Genomic DNA, 9,344 nt, shown 5'->3' with positions numbered 1-9,344 from the left:
TATTGATATTCAAGGCATATTTGTATATGCCTTGCATAGCACTATGCAGATTTTTAAAATTAATCTCTCAGTTTATTTAAAAGGAAATAAATATATCTCTACTTCTATAGCTGTATCAGTTATATTTATCTACATGTGTATCTACTAGAATATAAATTCCTTGAGAGCAGGGATTATTTTGTCCATTGTATCAGTGCAGTTAGTACTGTGACTGACACATACTAGGCACTTAAGCACTTCAATATATACTTATTGATGAAAAGATAGTGTTGGAATCACAGAAAAGGGGATGGAGATTACTCAGAATAACAGTTTTCTATAGTAACATTAGAGTATTGGTGCTCTAAATGTTGTTCCATAACCAACAGGTGAATATCCTGCAGAAGAACAGAACCTCACCACAAATCACATTCTTGCCTTAAGTGAACCAAGACATCACTGGTAAGCTGCATTTAGTGTAACTTGAGGAGATGATGTCTCATGGTTTCATAATGGAGATCTAAATATAGTGGCTGGTAGAATTCATTTTATCTTGTACTAAAAGGCAAGAAAAGTACAGTGGGAAGAGCCCTGAAGTTATACCTAGAGGACCTGGGTTTAAGTTCTGCCTAGTTCTGCCACTTACTACCTATGTGATCCTATATGGATCATTTAACCTCTCAGTTTCTTCATCTTTAAAAATAAAAGTATTGAAGTAGATGATCTGGAATGTTCCTTCTAACTCTGAATGTATGGGACTGTGATCCTAAGATGAATATTATTTCATGAGATAATTAATTGGCCATCTTACCTCACCATGATTATGATGAGTAAAAGCAAAAAGATTACTTCAAATACAATTACAGTTTATGTACTAATGTTGCTTATAAAGGATAAAGAGTGAACATTACTCTGAAGATTTTAACAAGATCATTAAATCAAATCAAATTCTGTCTTAATACATTGCATCCTTCATATAAAGCTGGGCATGAGGCTGGATAGTGAAAAATATATTGAAAAGATGTCACAATTGCCAGCATTTTTTTAGGAATCTATTGTTATCATTGAGAGTAGTGTAACATTAGAGCAATGCCACATCAAGATCCACTATGTTATATGAGGAAGGGGAGTTTGCCATTTAAAAATATGAAATCAGAAAGAGTAACAGAGCAGACCAAGGATATACAAAAATGCATTCAGGAAGTGACATAACTGTAAAAACATTTGAATTTTAAAAATGTGGAAATCATTTTTTCATCTCAAAGAAGGGATTATAACAGAAGCCTAGAGGAAAGCAGCAAACAGCATCATTAATGAACAATAAATCAAGCTACAGTTATTTATTAAGCAACTTCTATATGCTAGGCACTATACAAAGTGCTGGGTACACATGTACAAAGAATGAAACAATCTTTCTCCATTTTGACTTTACATTCTAAATGGGGAGATGACTAGTACATGTAAAAGTATTTGTAATATAAATAAAAAGTTAATAAATGCAAATATATTACAAAGCAGTTAAATATAATGTAGCTGAAAGAGAAGGCAGAGGGGTTCAATGGGGATCCGGAAAGGATTCATGCAGCACATGATTCCTGAATTGCTTCTTAAAGATAAAGAAAAATCTTATGAGCAGGTGTGCATTCCAGACAAGGGGACAGTCAATGGAAAGGTTTGGCAAGAGGAGATGGAAGTGTCATATGTAAGAAAAAGGTCAGTTTTGATGGAGAAAGCATCAGGCTATTTTCTCAGGTCTATAAAGTCATTATTAAAATGATCTAAATATGCTTTGAAAATAACTTTGATGAAAATAAAAGAAGGAAACATCCCAGCTTTCACAGATCACTCTATAAATCATATATTGACAGAAATGAGCAAACTATAGATTATAATTTGTCCAGTATTGGTGATTTTTTAAATTGACAATAGCACAAATCACAGCTTTGATAATTTTCCATATAGGGTCAAACATGTCTATGTTAGGCTCATATAAGAATATTTAATAAGTATGTCCATAGAAAAATTCAATTATCTACTGATTATCAATATATTTTAACAATATATTTTAACTTTCCCATGTTGTTCCCCCATTGTCATAAAGAATGTCTTGGACAGATCACAAATCAAAAAGGAATCTTCTAGAGATGGTGAGGCCCTCCATATGATTTTATGTAGAGGTGGTGCTTTGTTGGTTGTGGTCAAGCCCCAGAATGCTAGTAAGCTAATAGATCTCAGTATCAATGTCCACTCTAATTATGCTAGTGCAATGAATAATTTGTGAATGAATCCTTAGAAAGGAAAGCCAACATGACTTTAGTAAGAATATCTTTATTTATGTTGATATAGATATATAGCAGGGAAAAAGGAAAAGAGCCCATATGTTCTAAAATATTTATAACAGGTGGCCTTAGCTGCACAGCTTTGCTGCTGCCGCCACCACCCCTAGGAGCACCTTCTCCCTCTCCCTCCCTAGCCCCGGCCCACTGATGTAAAGATGAGTAGCTCAGAGGAAGTATCATGGATCTCATACTTCTGTGGGATTCGTGGCAATGAATTCTTCTGTGAGGTAGATGAAGACTATATCCAAGACAAGCTCAACCTCACAGGGCTCAATGAACAGGTGCCCCACTATAGGCAGGCACTAGACATTATCCTCAACTTGGCACCTGATGAGGAGTTGGAGGACAACCCTAACCAGAGTGACCTGATCGAACAGGCAGCCAAGACGCTGTATGGACTGATTCATGCCCGCTACATCCTCACAAACCGTGGCATCACCCAGATGTTGGAAAAATACCAGCAGGGAGACTTTGGCTGTTGTCCCCATGTATATTGTGAAAACCAGAACATGTTGCCCATTAGACTGTCAGACATACCAGGTGAGGTCATGGTGAAGCAGCACTGCCCCAAGTGCATGGATGTTTACACCCCCAAGTCGTCTAGGCACCACCACATAGAATGGTGCTTACTTTGGCACTGGCTTTCCTCACATGCTCTTCATGGTGCATCCTGAGTACAGGTCCAAATGCCCTGCCAACCAATTTGTGCCCAGGCTGTATGGCTTCAAGATCCACCTATGGCCTATCAACTGCAGCTTCAGGCAGCCAGCAACTTCAAGAGCCCTGTCAAGACCAAAATCTCAGGTTGTGACACAGTGCCCCTTCCCCCCAGTACGCACACACACACACACACACACACACACACACACACACACACCCCTTTCCAGAACCCCTAATGGATTTTTGTTTAAATTAAGAAGTCATTATTGTGGTGCTGAGGTGGGAATATGAAATAAAGTGGAGGAAAAGGCAAAAAAAAATATTTATAACAGCTCTCTTTCTGATGGCAATCTTTTTTCTTATACTATGTTACAGAAATCCTCATTTTATTCCATAAACTAACAATAAAATAAATGCAAATTTCAAAAATCTCTTTCTATATCTAAGATCAGACTGGTTGAATTTTTCACTATAACAAGCAGATCAATGCAAGGATTCTGCCATGTTCTGCTATTAGCTTGAACATAGCTTTGGAAGACCATGTTGAACTTCAACCTCAGGCCCCTGCAGGACACCACATTTCTTTTGGTTTGTCTTCTTTGTGCCAGGCTAATAATTCAACAACAGATATTTTGAAGGACTTATTACTTTGCTGAGCCTGTTCTTGCAGGTTAAATGTCTGAAAATTTAAGGAAGGTGAATTGATTTCAACTATAGCATGAGGCTTTATTCTGGAGATATTTTTAAAATATTTTTATATGTGTGACATGGGTTTGTTTTACATAATAAGAATGGTATTTCAACTAATAAAATAAGATCAATTCATGCCACATTAATTTCATTTCATCATTTCCATGTTTTAAAAGTCACACACACAAATATATATATATATATGTATATATTTATATTAAAATTAATATGATACAGAGAAGAATACCCAAGGTCTCTACAAGTATGACATTCAAATGGATGAACTACTTTTTTAAAACTATATCAAAGGCTCCCTTTTTGCTATGAACACAAGATAAAAGTTTGACAGAAATTGGGATTAGAATAGCATCTTTAGTGCATGCCATAATAAGCTCAAATGGATAAGCAAGCTGAATATCAAAGGTCAAAACATTAAAAAAATGAGACCCAGATTAGATAACTTTTACAACTATGCCTAAGGGGAGAATATATAAATGATCTTTGTCCTCAAGTAGTCACCACTCACTTCATATCTCTTGTCCTAGGAAAAGTCTCTGGCTGTACAAACCCCTAGTTTCTACATCCAGTGATTAGCACAGTGCCTGGCACATAGTAGATGCTTAAAAAATGTAGACTGATTGATCCAAACTGTGATGCTCAGGTCATGCATGCATCTATTTTGAGCTTATTGGGAGGTGGGGGAGATGATTAGAGACATCGTTAATTCCATTTAAACTGATTCCAGCATTCCTACTAGTCTTTTCAAAAAGGGAATACTTTCTCCACTTCAAAAACAAACACAACTGAAAGACCTGAAGCACTTCACTAATTTGCATGTCATACTTACACAGCGAACATGCTAATATTCTATGTATTATTTCATGTTGTGTTAATATATGACACTAGAATAAGTACTGTGTTATCCTTTCAAAAAAAGAAAATTATGAAACTCATTTTGCCATAATTTACTTTTTTTTTAAATTTAGCTGAAATGCAATTTCTTCAAAACAAAAGATGTTTATCTGTGAATGAAAAATAAGGGAGTCTTTCTTATGAGGGATTATTTTCTAGAAGGGGAATAGGGAGGGATACTGGGGAAAATCTAGGCACTATAAAACGAAATGATATTAATAACAATTTTTTTTAGAAAGGAGGGGGGCTAGGAAACTGGCCCACATTGAGGACTAAATTCATATCTATCATGAGACTCTTGCTATCCACCCCTATTTTAACAGTAAACCTATGGTGCTGGCTCCAGAGAATCACTAGTAGCTGAGACAAAGCATATCAGGAACATATAGTTTGGTCTCTATATGTTCCCTGGCTATGGAATCAAAGGCTGAGGGAAGATCAATGCAAGCTGAAGATAGCCTTAAGTTGCTCTTAGGTGTTTTTAAGTAAGATGAAAGGGGCATAAAAGTGGTCAGTGAAGGGGAATGATTATATTTCAAATTTTCTTGTTCCTTGTGCAAGATATTATTTTGGAAAATCCAGTCCGATATTGTTGAGAAGAAAGCTAGGCTCATTTTGAAGATTGTTACTACAATGATGGAAGAACAGGGCAGTGGAGCTGAGTGAGTAGGAACAGGGCAATTATCACTAATAGATCTAATGAGAAAATGAGCCTGTCTCCCAGTCTGAGGCTGGTTATAGTGAGCATACAAAAATGGATAGGACCCACATCTCTACATTGGTATTCCTAAATTGGCCCTTATACTGGGGCTATAAAGATAATTATGGTACAACAAAGAGGCCATGATAACTCAGTAAGACCTCTTAATGGCAAGGCATTATGGCATAGGGTAAATCTCATTACTTGTGTGACTTTTTCTCTATGTCTATGCTCAGTTGTGTTTTGTGTGTCCCTGAGAAAAGTCTAGTACAAATGCTCAAACGTTTTAGGAACACCGAAGGGCTGATTAAATGCTAATGTCTTCACAAACTCAGTAATGACTATCTTTGACAATACATTTTGAGCCCTTTATTCCTCTCCTTGGAGGATCTACATCAGAAGGTCTAGTATCCTGGTATAGCCGTTGCTATATACTAGTAGTGGAATGATCAAGAAAATAATTAATCCATAATTTGGAGAATGTGGTAGGAGAAACATTTGCTCCAATTAAGTAGGTTTGTTCTTGAAAGGGATTAACAGGGTAGGCAGGGAGAACTAAGATGATGAAACAGAACTCATCTGATGTCTCCCAATTTACCCTTCCAAAAGAAATTAAAATAATGTCTCAAAAAAATTGGGAGTGACAGAATTAAGAAAAGATCAAGGAGAGGTATTTTTACAATTTAAGAAAAATTAGGATATCCATAGGAGAGGTCTGTGACACCGGGGTAGAGGCCTGTCTGGAGTGCACATGTGGCAGCAGCTTCAGAGGCTGCAGCATTAGCTCAGGAGATCTCAGCCAAGAGATTGCAAGGGGGTGAAAAGGGAGATTACAACGAGCCTATTGCTGGTGCCGGGTGCAACTGGCACTTATTGCACATATACAGTTTAGAGTCACAGTTCCAGGGCCAAGGGAACACTAATGCTTCAGGGGAACAGGAAATGTGGTCACAGTTCTATGGGCAAGAAGAGCACTAGTCCTTGTGGCTACAGAAGAGAGGGGATTATTCCTGGATAAAGAATGGAGTAAGACTAGAAGAGCTTTGCCCAAACTTCTCCCCAGATCATACCACCTTGGAAGCACTGAAAATGTACAGACCCCCAAAACAAGCTCTGAAAACAGTAGCACAAAAAAACTGAAACTTGGAACAGTGCATCTCCACCCTAGGTGAGCAAAACCCAATTTAAACATAAAGTTAAAAGTCAAGAAATAGACTGGAAAAATGAACAAACAACAAAAAAAGACCTTGAACATAGCATAAAGAAACATTATTAGAGTGGCAGAGCAGACCAAGACACAAACTCAGAGGACAACAATGTGAAAAGAGCTACCCAAAACTCCTTGAAGAAAAATGCTAAGTGGACTCAAACCTGATGAGAATTACTGGAAGAACTACTAGGTCTGTATTGCAAAGAAATAAAAAAGGGAAAGAGACCCATTTGTACAAAAATATTTAAAGCAGTTCTTTTTGTGGTGGCTAAGAATTGAAAATCAAAGGGATGTCCATAGAGGAATGGCCAAACAAGCTATGGTATGTGATTTTGTTGGAATAAATGACAAGTAGGATGATTTCAGAAAAACCTGGAAAGACTGACACGAACTGGTGTAAAGTGAAGTGAGCAGAACCACAAGAATAATGTATATCATAACAGCAACATTGTATAATGAATGACGGATGTTCTCCTCAATACAATGATCCAAGACAACACCAAAGGCATAATGATGAAGCATATCTGTCTCCCAAGAAGAAAATGATGTTATCTGAATACAAACTGAAGCACACTATTTTTTTCATTTTCTTTCTTCCTTCCATCCTTCCTTTCTCTCTCTCTCTCTCTCTCTCTCTCTCTCTCTCTCTCTCTCTCTCTCTCCCTTCCTTCCTTCCTTTCTCATTTTTATCCAAATCATCTTCTACAAAATTGCTAATGTGGAAATGTTTTACATGATTGCACATGGATAAACTATATTGGAATGTATACCCTCTCAGAGATGAGGGAGGAGAGTGAATGAGAGAGGGATTGAATTCAAAACATAAAATGTTAAAAATTGTTTTAATATATAATTGGGGGAAATAAAATGTTATTAAAAATAAAAGTCCCTGCCAAAAGAAACAAAAAAAAGGAAATGAATTGTTGTAAGAGTTAAAGAAAATGACAAAAGTGGTAGAGAAACAAATGGGGAAACAAATGAGAGAGATGCAAGAAAATTATGAAAAAACAATTAACAGGTAGGTAAAAGAGGCACAAACTTGAACAAAATAGCACCTTAAAACAGAATTGGTCCAACGGCAAAAGAGACACAACAATTTACTGAAGGAAAAAAAAACTTAAGAAGATAATTGGCAAAATGGAAAAAGATATACAATAGCTCTCTGAGTAAAAGAATTCCTTAAAAATTAGGAAATGATACCTATCATACTAGTGTAAATTATGTGACAAGAATTGGACCTACCACTGAGTTCATATTCTAAAAATTTATGTTAATAAGAGATTTACTCCTGGGGCCTTATTAAATTTTGTGTTATCTTTCAGATGGTTTAGACTGAAAGAGTTGCAGGTTCCCAGATGGACAGGTCCCCTTAACATACAAAAAATGACAAACTGCTTTAGCAGCTACAATTGAGTGATGTAAAAGGCCCATTCATCTATAGACTTCTTTGCTTCTATAATTCTTTTGCAAAAGTCCTTCCACTGGCCTCTTGGGTGGATATATTATTACTTCCCCTCTTTGATTTACCTCAAGGGATACTATTTAATATTATAAAATACTGAAAACATGTTAATTTGGAACAAAGCTGAGATGCCAGAGTAAAGGCAGGGACTTGCCTGAGCTCTATCAAATTACCCTCCAAACAAACTTAAAATAATGCCTCAAAAATGAATTCTGGAGTGGCAGAACAAAGGTGAATCAATTTTCCAGGGTGAACCAATTTTCCAGCTCAGGTCAACTTAGAAGGATGGTAAGAAAGGTTTGTCTAATGGGGGTTTGAGTAGAGCCCAGTTCAGCACAGGAAGTAGCAATGGCTACTTCCAATCTCTCAGACCACAGATGCTAAGGGAGTCAGACAACTGGCCAGAAGGAGATTACAGGGGATCCTTTGCTGGCACTGAAATCAGGACTCTGTTGCATTGCCCAAACTCAGGTCTTGGTCATGATCTCAGTGTGAGGAGGAACACTAGGAGGAACTAGAACCCTGGTTACTGTTCCAGGATGGAAAAGAATGCTTCTGGTCACTCATAGACCAGAACACAGGTAAAGAGATCAGTAACTACACTTCTCTTTAGATCACACCACCTTAAAAAAACCTGAAAATTACAGACCTCCAGAAATCACTCTAAGCAGCAAGGAAGGCCTGAGGCCTGGGACAATGTGCCCTCTGCCCTAGGAGCACAACTGAACTTTAAAATAAAGTCAAGAAATTAACTGGAAAAGTAAGCAGACAACCAAAACAGAACCTGAACATAGAAAATTACTATGATGACAGGGAAAACTAAAACAAGACTTCAAAAGAAGACAATGAAATCAAAGCAGATACATGCAAAAAAATGAAGAAATGTATGAATGTATCTCAGGACAAAAAAAAAAAACCCAACCTCCTGGAAAAGCTTAAATTAAAAAAAAATCAAATAAGAAAGGTAGAGGAAAAAAATGGAAAAAAAAAGAAATGAGTGATGAAAGAAAATCATGAAAAAAGAATCAACAGCTTGGTAAAAGAGGCACAAAAATACTTAAGAAAAAGGCACCTTAAAAATAGGCCAAATGGTAAAAGAGAAACAAAATTCCACTGAAAAGAATACCTTAAAAAGTAGAATTAGTCAAAAGAAAAGGGAGGTGGAAAACCACACTGAAAAAAGTAATTCCTTAAAAATTAGAATTGGTCTTCTACATTAAAGGCTTGGCAGGCTTTGAATATCATATTCTGGAGTGCAAAGGAGCTAGAATTACAATCAAAAATGACTTACTCAGCAAAAATGAGTAAAATACTTCAGGAGGAAAAGGATATTTAATGAAATAAGAAATAGAGGACTTTCAAGAATTCCTAATGAAAAGATCATAACTGAAT

General features: G+C 36.6%; 1 non-coding gene and 1 pseudogene across 1 annotated transcript; one reads left to right on the top strand and one right to left on the bottom strand.

Moving 5' to 3' along the window:
* The first annotated feature begins 2,470 nt into the window (after positions 1 to 2,470).
* Positions 2,471 to 7,826, top strand: LOC118851108 (annotated as a pseudogene).
* LOC118852460 lies at positions 4,475 to 4,579 on the bottom strand. The gene has a single exon (XR_005010541.1). It is a non-coding gene; the product is annotated as a U6 spliceosomal RNA (small nuclear RNA).
* Positions 7,827 to 9,344: the final 1,518 nt, after the last annotated feature.

The sequence above is a fragment of the Trichosurus vulpecula genome, chromosome 5 (genome assembly GCF_011100635.1).
Source record: "Trichosurus vulpecula isolate mTriVul1 chromosome 5, mTriVul1.pri, whole genome shotgun sequence".
Lineage (NCBI taxonomy): Eukaryota > Metazoa > Chordata > Mammalia > Diprotodontia > Phalangeridae > Trichosurus > Trichosurus vulpecula.
This window is presented reverse-complemented; position numbering and strand designations above follow the sequence as displayed.